This window comes from Lycium ferocissimum, chromosome 1, assembly GCF_029784015.1.
Source record: "Lycium ferocissimum isolate CSIRO_LF1 chromosome 1, AGI_CSIRO_Lferr_CH_V1, whole genome shotgun sequence".
Taxonomy (NCBI): Eukaryota; Viridiplantae; Streptophyta; class Magnoliopsida; order Solanales; family Solanaceae; genus Lycium; species Lycium ferocissimum.
This window is the reverse complement of record NC_081342.1, coordinates 65,793,346-65,814,647: the sequence shown is the minus strand read 5'-3', so window position 1 is coordinate 65,814,647 and position 21,302 is coordinate 65,793,346. Positions and strand designations below refer to the sequence as shown.

The 21,302-nt window shown below is 34.6% G+C and overlaps 1 long non-coding RNA gene across 1 annotated transcript; it reads right to left on the bottom strand.

The window, feature by feature from the left end:
• Positions 1-14,932: 14,932 nt before the first annotated feature.
• On the bottom strand, positions 14,933-15,553 carry LOC132030652 (uncharacterized). Its single transcript, XR_009408072.1, has 2 exons — positions 15,192-15,553; positions 14,933-15,045 (listed from the first exon to the last, which is right to left on the bottom strand). It is a non-coding gene; the product is annotated as an uncharacterized LOC132030652 (long non-coding RNA).
• Positions 15,554-21,302: the final 5,749 nt, after the last annotated feature.

Genomic DNA, 21,302 nt, shown 5'->3' with positions numbered 1-21,302 from the left:
TGAACGTTGCTATTCTTGGTGTAAGCTGCTGCGCCTTCAACGTGATGTGGATATCCTTAAATCTCGAAAAGAAGCTCTTACTCCAAATTTTAATTTGACCACGTCTCTTTGAGCTGCTACTCATGAGCTTCATGTTGCATCGGCATCTCTTAAAGATTTGGAGGATTACGAAGAGGGTTCCCGAGATTAGGATCACTCTCTCCTCCAAGAACGTTAAGAATCTTGAAAAAGTGTGTGCTGATTTGATTCGTGGTGCCCTCTGATAATTCCAATCTTGGTCACCATTGCTGATTCTTAGACTCTTGCCTTCAATGATCACCATTGCTGATTCTTAGATTCTTGCCTTCAATGATCACCATTGCTGATTCTTAGATTTCTGCTGTCTTTTAAGTAGTAGAATTGAAACATGTATACTTTTAGTATTTCCGAGTATCCTTCTATTATGCTTTCCCTATTTTGAAAAGACGTTTTTTTTTTGCCCAATTTTTTTTATTTATTTAGGTTAATATAATCGGGATCATGTTTGCGGCATGTTTTCCGATGTGCGATTTTGAAAACCTTCTGAGACAAAATAACTATAGCTTTTAATGATTTGCAATTTTATCGGGAAGATTTGCAGTCCCTAGTGAGTTCAAACATTTATCGGGATAACTCACAGTCCCTATTCATAGCCCCCCATTGTTTGGGTGTGAAGTATGAATACTTAAACAATGTATCATGTATGCCATTCCCGTATATCTTTCTTACCACCTCTTCTCGGTAAAACCCAATCGGGATTAATCCCGATTAAGGGGTACATCTCGTAGAAAATGTTTTTGTGTTTAGGAATGATATAACTTCAAATCGCTTAGGCTGCACTTGTTAGCGATGATCTTCCCGTTTGCTCCTATCATGTTTGAATGTGAAAACAAAACAAAGAAATAATACTTGTGTAAATAGAGATGAAATATAGACCAAACTACGAAGCCAACTGTAGAATTTCCCCAGACGGCGCCAAACTGTTTGAGTCAAAATTCGTATTTAACTCAAATAGTTGAATTTGTGCTGAGGTTAACTACAGTTGGTAGTAATTTGATACAGATAAAAGAATTAAGGTAAGTAATTTCTTAGTTATTGATAAAGAACAGATAAAGAATATATAAATAAAAAGGAAAGAGTAAACTTATTCCAATATTGATGAACAACAATAACGTAGCTCTTGATCTTCAAGAATGAATGAAGCTTGATGATCAAAGAATAAAAACGACAACAAGCAGGAAATAATGATAATAGTGTATTTTCTTAGTAAGACTTGGATCCCTTCCTCTACAAATAAAAATCCTATTTATAGGTAGATGGTCCTATCTGGTGCTCTTCCCGTTGTGTGTTTGTAACGGCAATTATTAATTGCTAAATTGATGATTTTCATTTAATTTTCTTGATTATGGCCGTTCTTTCAGTCGTTACTGCATTAATTCCATTGAATGCGCAATAAAGAGGTTCTTATATAGTTTCCGTTGATGTTTATCCGTTGACCCAATCTGCTGCCTTTTCGTCAATGCTATACTCGGCATTACCATCTAATATTTATTCGTCATTTGAATAAACTGACACATTTCGACCAAATGTTGGTCCACTGTCAGGTACATTTTTTACCCATACATAAAGTTCAACAAAAGATCACAAAAAGTCAAACAAGTCACCAATTAGGAGGGTCCAAGTGGGAGTGGTATTAAGAAATAAATGAGGGCAAAAAGTTAGAATAGGTAATTGTTGCAATCACGTGCAAGCATAGAAATATTGAAATTTGGCAAATTTCTATTTTGAACTATGGTAAATGACGAATATAACCCTATGAGGACTTCAAAAAACACTCATTCCCTCTTATATACAGTAATAATAATGTGAAATAGCTGCATGCACAAAAGAATGCAAAAAAGAATGGGGGGCCAAATATAGAAAGGCTTACTGTGATCACACAAAGTTTCGAGACCAACGTATCTGCAGTCATTGGGACCCCGTGACTCATAAAGGATCAAGAAAGAGTTTGTTTATGTGATAAGATGAAAAAGAAAACCAAATGTTATGGTAGAGATAAAAAAAAATTATGTATGTTAGAATTATTATCTCATATGCAAAAATCCAAACTAGAGTATTGTAAAACAAAATGAGTTTAATTATAGAGTTCTTTTGTGAGAATTATTTTTTGTTATGCTTATTGTCTTGTTTTTTAATGATCATTTCAGCCTTCTAGATTGAAACTTACAGATCGCCAAGAAAAAAAAAAAAAAAGAATAAGACTAATGTTAAACAATAGGTCAAAAAGGTTGGTGGAGGAATGTGAGTTGAGAAACTTGGAAGAACAAATCTTATATATAAATATTACATCTCACTCATAATAAAAACTAGAAGTCATACGAGAGCAACCCGTTGAGAGCTCTTCTCTATTAATGGGTCCTAATAAGCATGAATCAAATTTAGACGAATCAAACTAAAAAGTGGTGAAATCGAGATTTTTACGTAACATGATTCAAAATATAAACAAGTAAATATACGAAAAAGTTAAGAAGATTCACGATTCATTGTGCATACATAAAAAAAAAGAATTTGACCTTGTACGTACAGTATAATTTTCAAACTAAGGTGATTTGGATGAATCCCCTTGCACCACACTAACTCCGCCCTTGATACCAAATGATTACTTTATTCCTCTTCCTCTATACGACTTATTTAACTGAATGCATGTTTAAAATAATAAAACAGACTTTTGAAATTTGTGGGTAAAAATAGATCGCATACATATCTATGGCTATAAAATCATGCCAATAAAGATAAAATTGAAAGTTTAATATTAAATTATTTTCCAATATAGAAATGTATTGTTATTTTTGAGACATACTAAAAGAAGTCTCTCTCTCCTCCAAATCCAACTTTTAATTCAGGCTTTCATTCCATTATTTGTTCGACTTTCTTTCCAATTCTTTATGACTTTGATCTCTTTAATATAAATAATTAATGCACGTTAAAATTTTGATGCAGATTATATGGTATCTGCAGTTACAAATTCTTCCACTAAAAAGAAAAGAAACAAAATTATAGTAAAATCCACTTATACAGCAGTCACAAAGAAAATAAAAATTATGTGTAATGGTAAATCCTCAAAGCAAGCAATGAAGAATTGCTTCTTGCAAAGTTAACAAAATTTAAAGCATTAAAAGATTTGCTTCATTGATAATGACGATCTTGTTGAGAAAAAAAATCACGGAGACTTAAAAATCTGATTTGATACTAACACAGGACAAAGGTTTGATTTACACCAAAAAAGGAAATAAAAAATAGATTAGAGTAAAATAGGACTCTACTTATTTTTAATATATTTTTCTTAAATCTTAATTATAAAAGTTACAATTATTGTCCTTTAATGTGTAAATAATTTTATACAATGACAGTGAACAAAACTTAAACTCTTAAAATAATTGAAGTAAGTAGATCTAGATTTCATTTCATTATAAACATATGGAAACTCATTTAAAATATTCCTATGTGAATCCTAAGATTGTTATAGAAATTTTAAACAGTTTGGTAATGAATCAATCAATCTCAAAAGTTATCCATATTTTTGGTAATACAATGAAGACACTGTATTACAAACTCTCTATATATAGAGAGCACTAAAACTTTTTTCGAAATTGCAAAAATATCTTGTTATTATATAAAATAAGAAGAAACATTGAGCTAAAGATGGTCTTTACTTTGGTTCTATTAATGATCTTTGTCAGTGGAGGAAATCTTGTAGAAGGTCAATCCGCAATCGTTGTTTTTACATGTGATAAAGATGCTTGCTATCAACAATGCTTAAAAAAATATGGGGACAAATTCAGAGGTGCTTAAATAATTAATGCACGTTAAAATTTTGATGCAGATTTTTATATGGTATCTGCAGTTACAAATTCTTCTCCACTAAAAAGAAAAGAAAAAAAAATTATAGTAAAATTCACTTATACAGCAATCACAGAGAAAATAAAAATTATGTGTAATGGTAAATCCTCAAAGCAAGCAATGAAGAATTGCTTCTTGCAAAGTTAACAAAATTTAAAGCATTAAAAGATTTGCTTCATTGATAGTGACGATCTTGTTGAGAAAAAAAAAATCACGGAGACTTAAAAATCTGATTTGATACTAACACGGGACAAAGGTTTGATTTACACCAAAAAAGGAAATAAAAAAATTGATTAGAGTAAAATAGGACTCTACTTATTTTTAATATATTTTTCCTAAATGTTAATTATAAAAGTTACAATTATTGTCCTTTAGTGTGTAAATAATTTTATACACTGACAGTGCATAAAACTTAAACTCTAAAAATAATTGAAGTAAGTAGATCTAGATTTCATTTCATTATAAACATATGGAAACTCATTTAAAATATTCCTATATGAATCCTAAGATTGTTATAGAAATTTTAAACAGTTTGGTAATGAATCAATCAATCTCAAAAGTTATCCATATTTTTGGTAATACAATGAAGACACTGTATTACAAACTCTCTATATATAGAGAGCACTAAAACTTTTTGCGAAATTGCAAAAATATCTTGTTATTATATAAAATAAGAAGAAACATGGATCTAAAGATGGTCTTTACTTTGGTTCTATTAATGATCTTTGTCAGTGGAGGAAATCTTGTAGAAGGTCAATCCGCAATCGTTGTTTTTACATGTGATAAAGATGCTTGCTATCAACAATGCTTAAAAAAATATGGGGACAATTTCAGAGGTGCTTTCTGTAAGCACATAAAGGGTGGAGATATTTGTGTGTGCGGCCACAACCCGGTGATTCATAAAGGATCTAGAAAGAGTTTGCTTATGTGATAGATGAAAAGAAAACCAATTGTTATGGCAGAGATAAAGAATTTTATGTTAGAATTATTATCTCGTATGCAATAATCCAAATTAGAGTATTGTAAAACAAAATAAGTTTAATTATAAATTTCTTTTGCGAGAATTTTTTTCTGTAATGCTCATTGTTTTGTTTTTTATTGATCAAGAATTGTAACTTACAGAAAGATTAAGAAAAAACACAGAATAAGACTAATGTTAAACAAATTTCCTCTTCCCTCTATAGATTGTACTGTAGATTACAAATAAAACTAGGATGTAAGATCATCAAGGGCGGTTAAACAGTAGGGCTATTGAAATTATTGCCCAAATATTAAAGGCTCCAAAAATACTAAGTACTATTTTGTAATATTATTATATATAACATAAAAAAGTACTTTACATTACTAATAAAAGATTTCAACTTTTTAATATTATTTTTAATTTGATCGATGTTGTAATTAAACGTTAAATTTTCTCTCATTAAATTAAATATCAAAATTACCTTCCTATTCAATTCTAACTTTTCCTCCTCTACGTATACTTATTTCGTTTTTTAGTTTTGAAAGTTTCAATTTCTAATTTAAATTCGGTTTCTCTGAATTAGCTATTTCATTTTTTCATGTTTAATTGATACATTGGAGAACAAGGCTTTTTGTGTCTCATATTTTTTAACCGAGAAATTCCCGCTGGCAAGTGGAACAACGTATAGATAGCATACTCATTCCTCCACCCTTCTCCACTTAATACCATGCTTTTGTCAACGGGGAGTTCAAAATAATAATGTGTAGGCGCTATGTTGTTACCACTTGATGAAAGTCCTAGGTGTTTATTTCATGTCTCATCATATTGGATGAATTTTACAAAATAAGTTTAAGGATCTTTTAATATATTTTAATTTTAGGTCACTAACTTTGTTGAGTCGCCCTTGAGATTATGTCAAAGAATGATCATATAACTAAATATAAGTATCAGCGTATTCATGACCATCCAATTTGCAATGCGCACCTAGCATAAATACAACACGATTATAAAAAATCTCATCAGTTCAACTGAATTTTGAATCAGGTGGATAAAATCAAATTAGTTGGATTGGATCAACATACCGTTTTAATCAGAAACATTATGAAAATCCGATATAGAATAAGTGAGGTCATTAATCTAAAGTCTAAACTTGGCAACTAGGGCCGGTCCAGACCCCAACCATTTTTGCCAGCTTGAGCCTGGACTGGTCAAATTACTTGGCGGGAGGGGGAGGATTTGCTACGGGATGAAACATGTGGATATCGATTGCCACTTTGTCCGCCAGCAATTCCTCTCCAGATTAATCTTCCTTTTCTTTGTCCGCTCTAGTTCTCAATTGGTGGATCTCTTTACCAAATCTCTGTTAGGATTAATGTTTCAATTAGTTTTGAAACAGTTCATTTGATAAAAGGTTGTTTTGATTTCTAAATTAAATGAATTTGAATTTGAAGATACATTATACTCTTCATTTAGTCTTTTACGTTTTAGGTTCTTGAAAGATACATTTTAATTTGTAAAATTCATGAATCTATTAATAACTACTAGTATTAGTTAATGAAACTCTTCTTTTTCAAGACTTTTTATCCCATAAATTGTGTTTCATTCTTTTGAAAAGGCAAGCACTTCAAGAAACAATTTCCCTATAAACTTTTGAGAGACATTGATCAAAAGGTGAAATCACAGATTCAAGAATAGAAGAGCAACGTTCTTGAATGCTACTTGTTGTGTGGCTTAGTTGAATCCCGAAGATAAAGTTGTCATTTGTTCTTCTGTTTGCTTGTGGGAGAGACTCCAACCATCTTTGAGAAACGTCTTGTCGTGCCTCTAAGCCAAGGAAGTCCTATTTTGAGTTTCTAATATTATTATCATCTGTATTTTTACAATTTGATGGTATTTCAGTTCAAGCAGTTGAAAGATATTATTATTCCTGTTCTAACAATTGTGAGATATTATTATCCTTGTTCTAACAAAAAGGTTTTGATTTGGGGGTTTCATAATATTGAGGAATGGGTTAAGAATAAGGGAATTTAGCTGTTCATACAAAATATGAAGGGAAATCTGTTACATCTACCTACCCATAGGAATGACATGAATTATGTGACTACTTTGCTCTGGTTAGTTGCTGGTCTTCTTCTTCCTTTTTGCTTTTGGCTCAATTTTTTATTTCTTCTGGTTTCATTCTGGTTTTACCTTCTATCTTTCAGGTCTGCTAAAGATGGACAATGTTTCTTAGCAACATATACCATGAATAAAACAATAACAACAACATACCCAATGTAATTCCATAATTGGGGTCTGAGTAGGGTAGAGTGTACACAGACCTTACTTCTACCTTAAGAGGTAGAGGTACATTTCCGAAAGAATCTCGACTCAAGAAAAAAATATGACAAAAAAGGTCATAAGAATTGACGAAAGTAAAGAAGCCATGACAAAATATTATAGATAAGCATTATGAAGAAAAGTAACAATAACTGCAGCAAACTAATACGATAAACAAAGTACAAGAGACAACAGATAATAACAGATAATGGAAGGGCAGAGAACTACAAAGATAATACTATGCCTACTAGTATGGATGAATAAAACAACAAGAATTATAAATATTGCTGAGATATTGGCCGTTGGTTCAGAAAATCTGTTGCTGAGAAATACATACGTCGACATCCTCACTCTTTCATAATCGCATATTCCAATTGTTAAGCGCTTTTCCTCTTCTTTCTCACTCATTCTCCGTATTATGTTTCCGACTTCTCCTATTTTTGGGGCCTCCACTTCTAGGTTTTTTGGTGTTTCAAAATTAACGATTTAGCTTCAAGGTTATTGGAATTTGAAGGGTAAGCTTTAGTTTTATTATTCTTCCAGGCAAGTTGTGGCTCGATTTTGTACATAAATGTCATCTAATCTGTACATTGATGGTTGCTTGATTTTATATATGCATGTGTGAGTTCTCCTCCTTATTTCTTGATATATATGTTTTGAAATACTTGTGCATGTCTTTTGTTTCTCACTCTGATTTTGTAAAATGTTATTTGAGTATGAAAAATGGGTCCTTCAAGGATGCTTATTGAGGAAGTTACCAATCTATTTTTTGAAATAAATAACCATCAGAGTAGGTTAGTGCAGAGAAGAAACTGAAACAAACTGCAAAAATTACCGGGTTTTCAATAGCATCCAACGGCTTTAAGATTATCACTTAGAACAAAGAGGTTCCATTTGGTGAAGTGATACCAAAAAATAAAAATAAAAATTGTTATTTCTTAAAGATGGACACTCCTGGGTTTCTGAAAGCTATGGAGTCCTGTACCAAAAATTGAATTTGCGATGGCAATTGCCCTTTACAACTAGAAGCTTCATCAGTTCAAGCTTCTGAGCAGCCTGGCGAAGAGAATATTCTTCCCTGGATAGTAGGGAGCTTTCGGAAGTCTTCATGGAAGGATCTGAGTGATCAATCTCTGAATCAAATGATCGCAATGAACATAGCTTATTTAACTGGTGGTTGCTAGCTTATTTGACTCGCGGAATCCATCAGCTGGTTATTGGTGTGAGAGAGAAGCTGTGCATCTCTCCTATACTCTTGTAGTTACTATTTATTATCTCAAATATTAGGCCAACATAGTTGAAACTTGCTTTTTACTTTCAACAAAAGAATTCCAGAACTATGCCAGAAAAAGGACCTAGGTCGTGGTATATTCCTATAAGTCATCCTATATTGGCGATATATTCCTGGTGAGTGATAAAGAAGTTATTTGACCAAGATTGTCAGTTTTTGAATTAATTGGTAAGAGATTTTCTTAGTAAACTTTATGGAATGTTAATTGCTACTATCTTTTAAAGCTTGAAAAGCTTTTACCTGTTTTTTGGACAGAGGGTTCTGATCTTCATTAGCAGATCTGTTTTGCGTGGAAATTTCTATCAAGATTGAGGCACATACTTGCAGCGATTTTAATATGCCACCAGAAAGATCTCTTAATAATGTATGTTGTGTGCTTATTTTTCTTTTTCTTCTAGCAAAGATTGTTGCATCTGGTGGTGTGTCACTGACTAAGGTAGAGTGATTCATTTGGATCGACGGGCTTTTCAGCCCAATAACTAAGAATCAATGGACTCTATGAACATCTATTCTCGACCATGATTTGAAATGTCCTTTGTCTAAATCCCTAAATCTGTATGCTGCTGTTGTTGAAATATTTTGACACATGCATTGCTCTGTGTGTTTGTGTTTCAATCCATTCCTTGTGATTTGTGATAAATATGTGTTCGTTGCAAGTCATGCTTTGTTGGCTCAACTCTATATTTCATTTTGCAGGCGTGACTTGACTACAACAGCTTTTTAGATGCTATCAGTTGGATGATTGGATGCTACTCTCTCTCTCTCTATTATCAATTCCATCACGTTTGGCCTTCACCAGAACTGGAGAATTGTGTGATTTCATCTTCGGAGTTGGAATATCTGTAAGCAACCATTGGATTTGAATCTGCTTTATTAGTCCTTTTTTTTGTTTTTGCATCTGAAATTGGACTTTAGTTGACGATTTTCTACAGACGTGATTTTCTGATTCATGCCTATAACTACTACCAGAGCGCATCCAGAATTTGAAATCAGTCGATGCAAAGTGATATGTGTATGTGTGTGTGAGAGAGAGAGATCCACCTTAGTTTACTACTACCCTACAAACATTTTTCTTAGAAGTGTTTAAGATCACGTACTATCAATTCCAGCAACTACTTTCAGAAAATCGAAGCAAAATCTAATTTGTTATTCCGAGTTTGAGTATTTGTAATTTTTAGGAACTAAATAAAATTAGATGCTTCTCAGTAAGTAAGCACTGCCATTGACGTTGCTTGTTATTATGCCTTTTTTAAATACTTCTAGTTTGTTGATTCTTTTGTGTGATTGTGTGATTCATTCAATTCAAACTCCGCCTGTTGTTTGCCTTAAAATACAAATGTGAAGATAGCCTAAAGCCAAACTTCGATGAGAGGCCTTAATATTTTTATTTAAAGAAAAAATTATATAATATATAGTTTTTATTTAAAATTTATTTTTCTAGCGTTTTGAGATGCAAAGCTATGAATTATAGTCTTATATTCGATTTCTTCTAATAATTATTTTTCAATGGATAATATACCTAATCCATTCAATCTCTCTTGAGACATGCTTGATCTTAAGTAAGATTTTTATCAATTTTAGTTTTCTCTCCGTTGAGGCAACTTACATGAACTGTTAACATTATTCTATAGGCAATATAGGCATCTGAAAAAAATCAAGTCTTTTTATGTGATTGAGTATACCAGTTAAAGTATTAGCATCTACTTGTACTATCTCCCTTATAACTTTTAATTTGGAAAATAAGTCTAAACTGTCAATATCGTAGTGACTATTATATTTCAAAGAACATCCATGATAATGATCATGAATTTTATCTTGTTTAATTCGTCGGATATGTCCGTGCATGATCGGATCAAATTTTGCAATCATTTCAATTAGAGCTCCTTTTTGAGATTGTATCAAAGCTTCATTTTTCCTTTTTCTTTTAAGTTTCGAATAGCCCGATTCATATTTTCTAATTGACATATTTAAATTTTAATAACTATAAAAGAACAATATATGGCTATGTAATATAAATCTCAAGCACAATAAACTTTAATTGAAAAAATAAAACTAAAAAAATGAAGAAACAAAACATGATTCAAGTAACTTTGATCTCAAAATAAGAACTTGTTGCTTCATAAACTTTCAATAATGCTTGATATCCAAAAAATGCAGATCAATAATTTCTTTTGGCACACACTTTTCTGTTGCTTATTTCAAGAATAATATTGCTAAAGAGACATTTTTTGAAGCTTGAAGGAACAAAGAAAATACTAAAAGAGAGGAAGTTTGCGTGCGTTGATGTTTAGAAAAATGAGTGAGTTTTGCATAGCCTAAAAATGGAAATGACAAGTCTTGCTTTCATTGAAAAGGTAAAAAGAAAAATTAAAGATTACTTTTTTACTTCCATTCCGTAAATTCTTTGTTTACATGTTACAAGCTTTATTTGAGGCCTCTTTTATGTCAAATCAAAATACAAAAGATACATTATTTTGTTAGTAAAAATCTATAGTACTTTTTTTTAAAAAACAAAAGCTTATACTATATTTATTGTGATACAGAATGGGGCTTCCAAAAGTTGGGGGCCTAAAGCTCAAGCTTCAGCAGCTTTACCCAAAAGCCACCCTTGTATATGTCTATTGATGGTGTTAAGTAAAGGACTGTCTTGCTGTACAAATTTTTTTCGCACTCAGATAAGCTGATGGTACGAGTAATTGATTCTAATTTGGATGTGTTAAGTTGCAGGTATGTTACCTGATTATGTTTTGCCCAGGCCATCCCTCGTCCTTTTTTCTCTTTCTTTTTTCCACCACTAGGACGTTAGGCAGGAAATCTATAAAAATCAAATAGTCATAAGAACAGAAAACAACTAAACTCAATCATCAGATAACAAGTTTTAGGATGAGATCTCCAGCATACAGAAAGTAGTACAAATTTTTGTTTTAACTGCAGCAGACTTCAGAAGTCTTGGTATGATTCCTCGTCCTTTTTTCTCCTCATTTTTATTTCGTAGTGTTTTCTGTTTTGCTTTGTGGATTAACTTATTAGTCGGTCAATTAATGTGCATTGTATTACAGAGCTGTGCAGGTGGCGTCTGCTTTCTTTGGTTTTTCAATTTGTTTTCATGGAAGTGGGACACTATCATGGTTAATCTCAAAGCATAATGAACTACATCCTAAAAAAATTAAATAAAGACTACGTGTCTACGAGTTGAAAAAGTGAAGACCAAATAGTTTTGAGTGAGCAACCTTGAATTACTGTTAATAACAGTATAAGATGATTGAAATGCACGATAACTGAAATATGTATGGATTGAGGCGGATCTAGGATTTAGAAGTTCCGGGTGTCACGCCGTTGTGAACAGCAGTTACGCAACATTTGGTGTAAGCGGTGTCAATATTTACAGAGGAGAAGCACTATATAAAATGTATCATTGGTTTTGTAATAATGGAAGAGTATTGGCTAGTTAGTTTCTGGTTGAATCTTAAGTTAGGAGAGGTCTCTCACTTCACCACAAGTTTTTAACAATAAAGAATCGTTAATTATTTGCCAAAAAGAACGTCCAATTTATGGTTCGAACTCAAACCACTATAAACAAAACAGAGCTTCTAACCAGCAAGCCAAGGGGGATGGTTTATCAGATTATACGAGCACTTTTTAGTCATACCTTAAGTACACTGAAGTCCTAATACTAAAAATAGTTTCAGAAACTGTAGCAGAGCGAGTCGAAGCCGCGATCGTGAAGAGTAAAACATGACTCCAAACCATTGGCACCACGCAATCGTTTGGTACTACAGGTGGCAAGAGTGGTATTTATTACATTTCTTATACATACATACATATATATAGAATTTCAACCGAGACGTCCGGATGCCGTGGCATCTTCACCCTCCCACATAGATCCACCCCTGTCTTCAAGTAATACAAATAATGTCAAGCAGAATCAATAGGATGCCTTCTAGTAATGACGGACTGGAGAGGAGTTTCCAGAGAGTTATATCATGGATGATAGTAAAACAGTTGGTGTCACGCCCCGAACCTAGGCCTGGACGTAACACGGCACCCGGTGCCTGACTACATGTGACCGAACGAACCAACTAGCTGACTGATCCAACATGTGGTATCATAACATACTGAATGCAGAAAATAACTAACACATGCTGATATACATCTGAATGATACATAATCAAAGTGCGGAAGCATTAATACAAGTCTGAAGCATAACTGTAGCCAACATAGCTTAACTTGTAAAGCATGCGACTCTGTCTAACTGTTACTCTAGTCTATGAAGCCTCTAATGAAGCACCGAAAACACTAAACGTCTGTAAATAATGTAAAGACTGTAAATAAATGACAAGGCCCCGAAAGATCTGGGGCTCACCAATCAGCTGATACTGGAGATCCTAGCGAGCAGATGTGTCGTCCTGTAAATCGTTACCTACATTGTGAGATGCAGGCCCCGGGCAAAAGGGATGTCAGCACATTTGAATTGCCTTTAGTATGTAAAGCAACTAAAGGAAAGAACTGTAAGTGGGGTGCTCGGGAAAGGGCATCCCAAATCAATAAACAGGTAATATAATATGCACTGAAACTGAAACTGAAACTGAAACTAATAACTGAAACTGAACAAGAGAAGTAAAGTAATAGGTACTCCCTGTCTTGAATATGAATCACCTGTTTTATGGAGTTAATAATCCGGGGCCTTGGCCCAATATGGATGCACAAAACTATGGCCTGGCCAAGAAAGTGCTAACACTCCGGGGCCTTGGCCCAATATAAATGCACAAATCAGTGGCCTTGGCCAAGTAAGTGCGTCAGTCGGTGGCCTTAACCACGTATATGTATACATAGGATTGTGCCCTTGGGCAAAGATGCAGGTGTTCAACATTCAACAGTATATATAGGAACTGAAAATCATACTGTAATGCATAACACTGGAATACTAGTCAAAACTGAGCTGAGACATGTATTTCTGAATTGATTATGGAGTGTAAACATACTGAGTTTTCATAGCTAAGACTTATGGAATATCAAGGAGCTGAAAGTCATACTTTAATGCATAATGCGAAATCTTTGAATCATCTTGGATTTGGACTACATAATCTTGGAATCTTTTGAATAGAACTAAACTGAGACATGTATTCCTAAACTAATTATGGAGTTTAAAGCATTAACTGTTCGTAAGAAAATCTAAGCATTACTATAACGAGACATGAAATCATACTAATATGGCTTTGAGAGTCATTGTCACACCCCAATCCCATCAGGGCATGATGGGCACCCAACTTTTACGTATAGCTGAGCGAACCCTAGAGAGCATTCACATAATGAAACTGGACATATAAATTTTTTTGAAAATATAATAAAGTACTTTCAATCAAACCATAGAAATTTGCGAACGATACTCAATTAATCAAAAACCGAGTAAGTCAAACTGACATATCGGCCTACATGGTCGCTTTACTCAACACATGATATCTCAACATACTAACCACAAGACACTGTCTGCAAAGTCTCTAAGAGTAAACACCTGAATCATATGAGTCGGGACAGGGCCCTGACATACCCATACACACATATGATAACCATAATGACTCGACAACGCTCCGGGGAAGAAAATGGAGTTTGCCAATCCCAGCTGATAGCCAACCATCCTAGCAAAATACTTTTACCTACAAAATAATCTGGGACTGTGTGGCATGAATACAACGCCCCCAGGCAAAGGGACGTCAGTACGAAGAATGTACCGAGTATGTAAGGCATAAGAACATCAAGTACAGATGAATCATGAAAATCAGTCTCAATATTTGAATGCATCTGTGGCTAACATCTGAGAATATCTGCGTAACTCTATATAACTAAAACTGACTTTGTGGCATATGATAGGCTTAGGTTATAATATAGCGATAGTCTTTGTAGGACGTACGGCCCGATCCATATATAATATAATAATGCCAAGGAACGTACGGCCCGATCCATATATAATATAATAATCATATATATACGTGCCGGCCCTCAGTGAGGGACTCGGTGAATAATGCAATGAAAGCTTGTGCACGAATACATACCGGCCGGGACTCGGTGAAATGATGTAATAACGTTATGCACGAATAAAATATCAGGAGCCACTATATACAAATTAAATCATCATCTGAGACTCAATAGAATGAACCAACCTTTGGAGAATCAAAGACAACTATCATGCAAGTACCACTGAGAGCTAGAATTCATTGGAATTATGTACGTTCATCGTCCACTCGTTTTATGTAATTCATGCCAAAAAAGAAGGAAGGGATAGCCTTAACATACCTTGTCGCTTCTCAAGTTAACCATAACTTAGGTCTCGGGCTTCACCAATCTACAAACAATACCAAATATGCCAATAATCAAATTAGGATACTCTTTCAAACCAATCCTTAATTACTTAGAAATCTAACGATATTCGGGTAGCATCTTCTTCCTTAAAAACTTAATAATCCTCATGATTCCAATTTAGCCAAAATATCAATCACAATACCAATAACAATATCAACAAATACATATCCAAATAGAATCAAATCCATTCTTAAATCACCTCCAAAACAGCCCAATATACATTCCTATACCGATGCTTGTATACACTTCTTTATTTTCGTATATACATAGTATAACAACAAACACAACAACAACAACTACAGCCAATCCCATGATATTCCAGCCCACAAAACAATTCATAGCAACCACCAAACAGCCCACATGATAACAACAACAATTTATCCGATTTTCGATATAGTTTTCGTAATTCTTCCATCTAGCAACATAGATACGACTCGGATAACTCAAATACATCTAGGAGAGAGGATTTCTTACCTTATATGCAAAGAAGTACTCTTCTTCCACCTTACTTCACTTTGAAGAAATGTCTGATTAGCTATCACCCGGAGGAAACCGACATAAGTATAACCTCTAGATCGTTTTCGTGTTTCTGCTCCAATTCATAGACCTTTGCATCATATTTGAGAATAAAATATCTCATCTCCACGAACTGAAATATACACTAGCTATGTATGTATTTTTCTGCTGCCCATCCTTCTATTTATAACAAATATTTCCCTTTTGTAATTTCTCATCTCCACGAACTGAAATATACATTAGCTATATATGTATGTTGCTACTGCCCATCCTTTCCATTTATAACAAATATATCCCTTTTTGTTAGAATAGTGGGCAGTGGGCCCCTCCTACCATAATTCCCTTAATAAAATTAAATACCTCCACAAGAGGGCACCTAAACACCCCAAATGCTTATTCACTACTTGCTCTCACACGTGGATAACATCCAATATCTGATTTCCCACAAACCACTTGTCAATTTAATTATCTACTACTAAAATTCAATCCAACCAATTACACGCATAATTAATTTCTTGATCTCAATTTACTTAAACATGAACCACTTTTAACACACTTCATATACTCATTATTATAATCGTGTGGTAGAACTCTAGTCCATAGCCTCTTTATACCTACACAAATATTATTCCCAATCACCGTCGTCACACTTTTTAAGGCCTGAATTATTTTTGGACTTCATTCCTCATATACACCAAGTTCTTGATTTTCATGCTTCAATATGACTAAATTCTCCAGGCTTGGGTAAATTTGCTCATGTTGGAAGGTTCAATTTCCCAGTCCAAAATAGAGGATGTTATAGCTTGGGCCGTATTTCATTGAAATAAATTTCAAACCTCGACGAAACTTATTTTCTTCGATTTGTTTAACTTCTAATATTTACAACACATCTGTACCATCACTCTAACCACCTATAAGCTTGGGGAATGACCTCATTTCCGTTACTAGTGTCATTTAACTCGCACGCTTTCCAACGCATGAGAACACGGGATGTGATCACGTAAATATATGAGATAATTAAAAATGAATTCATATTGAGACATGGAAGCATACCGAGGTGGTGATATGCAGTACTTACTATTACTATACTAGCTGAGACATGAATTTATGAACTAATTATGTGAACTGAAACTTTAACTAGTTTATAAACATGCTGAGTTTCTAGACTGAGACCCATGAGTATAAAAAACGAGTCTAACTAGATTACATTTTGGGTTCCCAACGTTCAGAATGATAGTCATGAACAAACTACAAAACTAAGGAATAGAAGTTCTGCAACTATTCAAGGAGACTAAACTGAACTATATTTCTGAGGCAATTCGTAACGTTGTAAAAGAACGTAGCGTAGGGAGAATTATTAACATTCCCAAACACAAAGACTTAGCCTCACATACCTGTAACCGCTCCAATCTAACAAACTAAACTGCTTCTCTGACGAAGAACACCAAAACCCTAACTTTGAACCGCATGAGAAGTATTTACCTTGGAAATCCTATGTTTTGGTTAAAGAATCATGTTACTAATCATGAATTAATGTTAGAATTACTTAGAAATTGTTAGAGCGATCTTACCTTGATGTGGGAGGATGAGGAGAAGAGAAAAACGGCTGCTTAGGACTTTTGAACGAAGTTGGAATGTTAAATAAATGAAATTTTGGGTTTAAGTGTTGAATTTATAAGATGGGAATTTTTGGACGCCCGGCGTCGCTGAGCTTAGCTTACGGCTTGACTATGTTGTGCTTTGAGCTAAGCTCAGCGAGCTCACCTATCAATTTTATACTTAGCCAATTTTTTTGAAATTTTTCACTTTTGGACCCCCTACCTCGCTGAGCTTAGCCTATATCTTGACTATGATGTGCTTTGAGCTGAGCTCAATGAGCTCCTAGGTCCATTTCATACTTAGTCCAAATTTCACGTTTTTCATCTTGTCGACAACATTCCGTAGAATGGGTATAACTCCTAACATAGAGCTCCGTTTGAGCTCTACCTTATATGGATGGAAAGGTATTTCCACGTACTACAAGTTTTATTAAGGAAACTTTTCCAAATTCTCAACAAATCGAGGGGTTACGAGTACCTGAAGTAGGCCCATCAACTATTTTCGTAAAACGTACAAACTTTTAAATTCTCCGCTAAACTCCCACGATACAAGTATAACCTTAGTTCTAAGATACAAGATGTAACATTAACTCCCCCTTGGGATCATTCATTCTTGAATGATGGTCTTGGTTATATCGCGACTAATTTTGAGGCTCTACATAAATTACGGTAGAGTTTTTTACTTTGTAAATAAGTTATCTGAAACTGACTTGCTGAGATACATGATCACTGAATTGACATGAACACATGAATACTGAACTAAATGAATACATGATTTCTGAACTGACTGAATGTTGAGCTGACTGAATACTGGACTGACTAAATACTGAAAAGCATGGAGATTATAGCGTAAGGTCTGGATGAAAAGGTTAGTCACCTTCAAAATTTTTTGCTTGCTCTTCAAAGTGATAGGAAACATGGACTTCATGTCTTCTTCAGCTTCCCACGTAGCCGCTTCAACTTTTTGATTTCTCCATAGTATTTTTACTGAAGCGATCTCCTTAGTTCTCAACTTGCGAACTTGACGATCAAGAATAGCCACTGGAATCTCTTCGTAAGACAAACTATCTTTAACCCCTGTGATCTCCGTAGGAACTACAAGAAACGGGTTTCCCATGAATTTCTTCAACATAGATACATGAAACACTTGGTGTACAACAGCTGATTCTTGTGGCAATTCTAACTCATAAGCCACCGGCCCAATCCTTCGCAGGATTCTATATGGCCCAATATAGCGGGGACTAAGCTTCCCCTTCTTCCCAAATCTCATAACGCTTTTCATAGGTGAAACTTTCAGAAACACCCAATCATCAACTTGGAAATCTAGGTCTCTACGCCGCACGTCTGTATAGGACTTTTGGTGACTCTGAGCCATTTTCAACCGCTCCTGAATTAACTTGACTTTCTCCATAGCCTGATAAACCAAGTTTAGCCCTAGCAACTCTGCTTTACCAACCTCAAACCAACCAATTGGCGACCTACATCTACGCCCATACAAGGCCTCATACAGTGCCATCTGGATACTAGAGTGGTAACTGTTATTATAAGCAAACTCAATGAGGGGTAGATGATCATCCCAATTACCTTTAAAATCGATAACACGCCTTTAACATATCCTCAAGATTCTAAATAGTACGCTCTGCCTGGCCATCTGTCTGAGGATGAAAAGCTATGCTGAGGTTCACCCTCGTGCCCAATCCTTTCTGAAAGGATTTCGAAAAGGTCGCTGTAAACTGCACACCACGATCTGAAATGATGGACAAAGGAGTCCCATGCAATCGGACAAATTCTTGAATATATAACTTGGCATAATCTTCTGCTAAATCTGTAGTCTTCACTGACAAGAATTGAGCTGACTTGGTAAGTCGATCTACAATCACCCAAATCGAATCATGCTTTCGAAAAGAGCGAGGTAAACCCGTTATGAAATCCATGTTTATCATCTCTCATTTCTAGACGGGAATGTCTATGTTCTGAGCCAACCCACCAGGCCTCTGATGTTCGGCTTTCACTTGCTGGCAATTTGGAAACTTAGCCATAAAATCTACGTTTGAAACACATAGTCTGCCTTTGTACCTCAAAGTACCATTATCTTCCCCTTGTTCAAAAGCCTTAGTCTTGTGTTTATGAATCCCCTCCTTCAGCTGTAATATGTAGGAATCATCAAACTGTTTCTCTTACACTTCGGCTACTAAGGAGGAATAAGCCCTGTTCTAGACAATAACTCCACTATCTTCGGAGTCCGAAAGTCGAACTCCTAGCTTGGCTAAGTGGTGGACTTCTCTCATCATGATTCTCTTGTCTGCCTCAACATGAGCTAACTACCCATACTTGATTTCTTTTTGAGGTACTTCTTAAAAACACTTATAGTATTGTTGTGTGCTAAGTCTTTGACTAGCACCCTGAAGATTAGAGTCTCGTGCAATGGTACTATCCTTATGCCACATAACTGGGCATGATCTTATAGTCAGTAACTGAGCTGAACGAAAAACGATCGACAATCCTTCTACTCACTTTGGGTTTCTCCTACATGCGAGGCATGTTCCTTATGGAAACTATCTCATTATGCCACTCTAACTGAATTGAGGTTCTTCATATCTCATGCTAACCCTTTGGGTTTTCAAATATCTCACTGGACTTATTGACTATTTACGCATCTCCCATTTAGACCAAAGGCTAATGTCTTATACTTGCGAATTCTTCGGAATCCAATTAACTTTCCTTATCTTCTATGATTTTTTTTGTACTCTAAAATACTGATGACTCATTTCTTCGGCTTAGTTCAAGAAAGTCTTCCTTACTAGGAAAACTAAATTACTTACATGAACGGGTTGCTAGTGTATTCATAACTGATACACTCTATCTTAACGAGTTAACTTTGCTCACACTGTCAATTTTAGGGAAACCCCTCTTCCATAACTCTTAAAGGCTATTCTTCTGTAGTTTTCTTTCTTACGCTTTAGCTGATTTCTTCTTCCACTAATCACTATACCTCGAATTTAACTTAAACCCTTGGGTTCTAACACACATTCGGATGTATTCAAACTGTCATCCACTTACTAGTGTTCATATGACTAAGGAAATCAAATCTTACCTCTACTAACTCTGCTGAAATTTGCTAATGCATGGTATCTACTAAAAATTTACTTACTATCCTTTTGTTAACCACCTGCTAGCATTATGTTCTCTTATTCTGCTCTAAAAACCAAAGTGAAGCATAATGTTATTTCTAACTCCTTCATCATCCGACGCTATTCTATGGTTGTATACTATCTTTTCTGAACTATCGACATGGATCACACTTAGGGAAATTCCATCCGTCTTAAATGAAAAAAATGTAACAACTAACCCCAAACTTTCTATACACTTCAAAATCATGTCAGACTATACACATTCGGGGTAAACACTTAATCACATAACTTAAGAGGGAACTGTCATAGCTTCTTGTAATAACTTACTAACGTAGTACTTTCTAGTTCTAATCTGAATAAACTCGAACAAGTTAAACTCGTTCATTGAAATTCCATATTGTTAGCTCTTGGTTCTCATTCCGTACACTATATTTCCTTAGTCATGTGCATAAGTCATATAAAAACACATCTTTTGTAAAAACTATTCGGACTCCTAGTTATTTTTCCTTTAGGCTTTTTTTTTGTCCTAAACTATCACGAGCAGTTTATGCCTGTTGTGGCTAACTTCATAACATGTTATCCCGTAGGGTCTTAAATCTGAGCTATCATCCTCGTACTTGTGGCCTCATGGCCCAAAAAATCAAAATCAACTTATTCTGTAAGGTATAGAATATTCGCATATACTACCATGCACAACTTGTCCTTCAGAGGGTACTACTACCTGATAATTTACTTCATGCGCCATTTGGAGATTCTTAGGTCTTAACCCGGACTTAAAACATGAGAAGATTTTGCTACAATCATCATTACTTACACTTTCTTTTTTCACCCATAGGCATCACTGTATATTCACAAGTCACAAGAACCCGAATACACGGAAAATTGGAAATCTGATAACTAAATAACTGAATACTGGTGTAATGAATAACCATAGCCCTGCTAAGTGAAAGACTGCATAACTGGTAACTGAGGTAAACTGATAGTCATAAAACATGATACCTGCTCTTGTACTTTCTGATAAGGGTTATTCCTAAGTCCGTAGTAATTATTCACTGTATCCCACTTTCAACATCATCTCAACTCTCATCTGCTAACAATATGTGATTCAAACTTACACCCTGATAAGGAATTATCCTCACTTGGACATTGAATTTCCAGCTTATCTCTTGTGCATTTGATATGTTCGGAATTCGATAAGAATAGAAGATTAC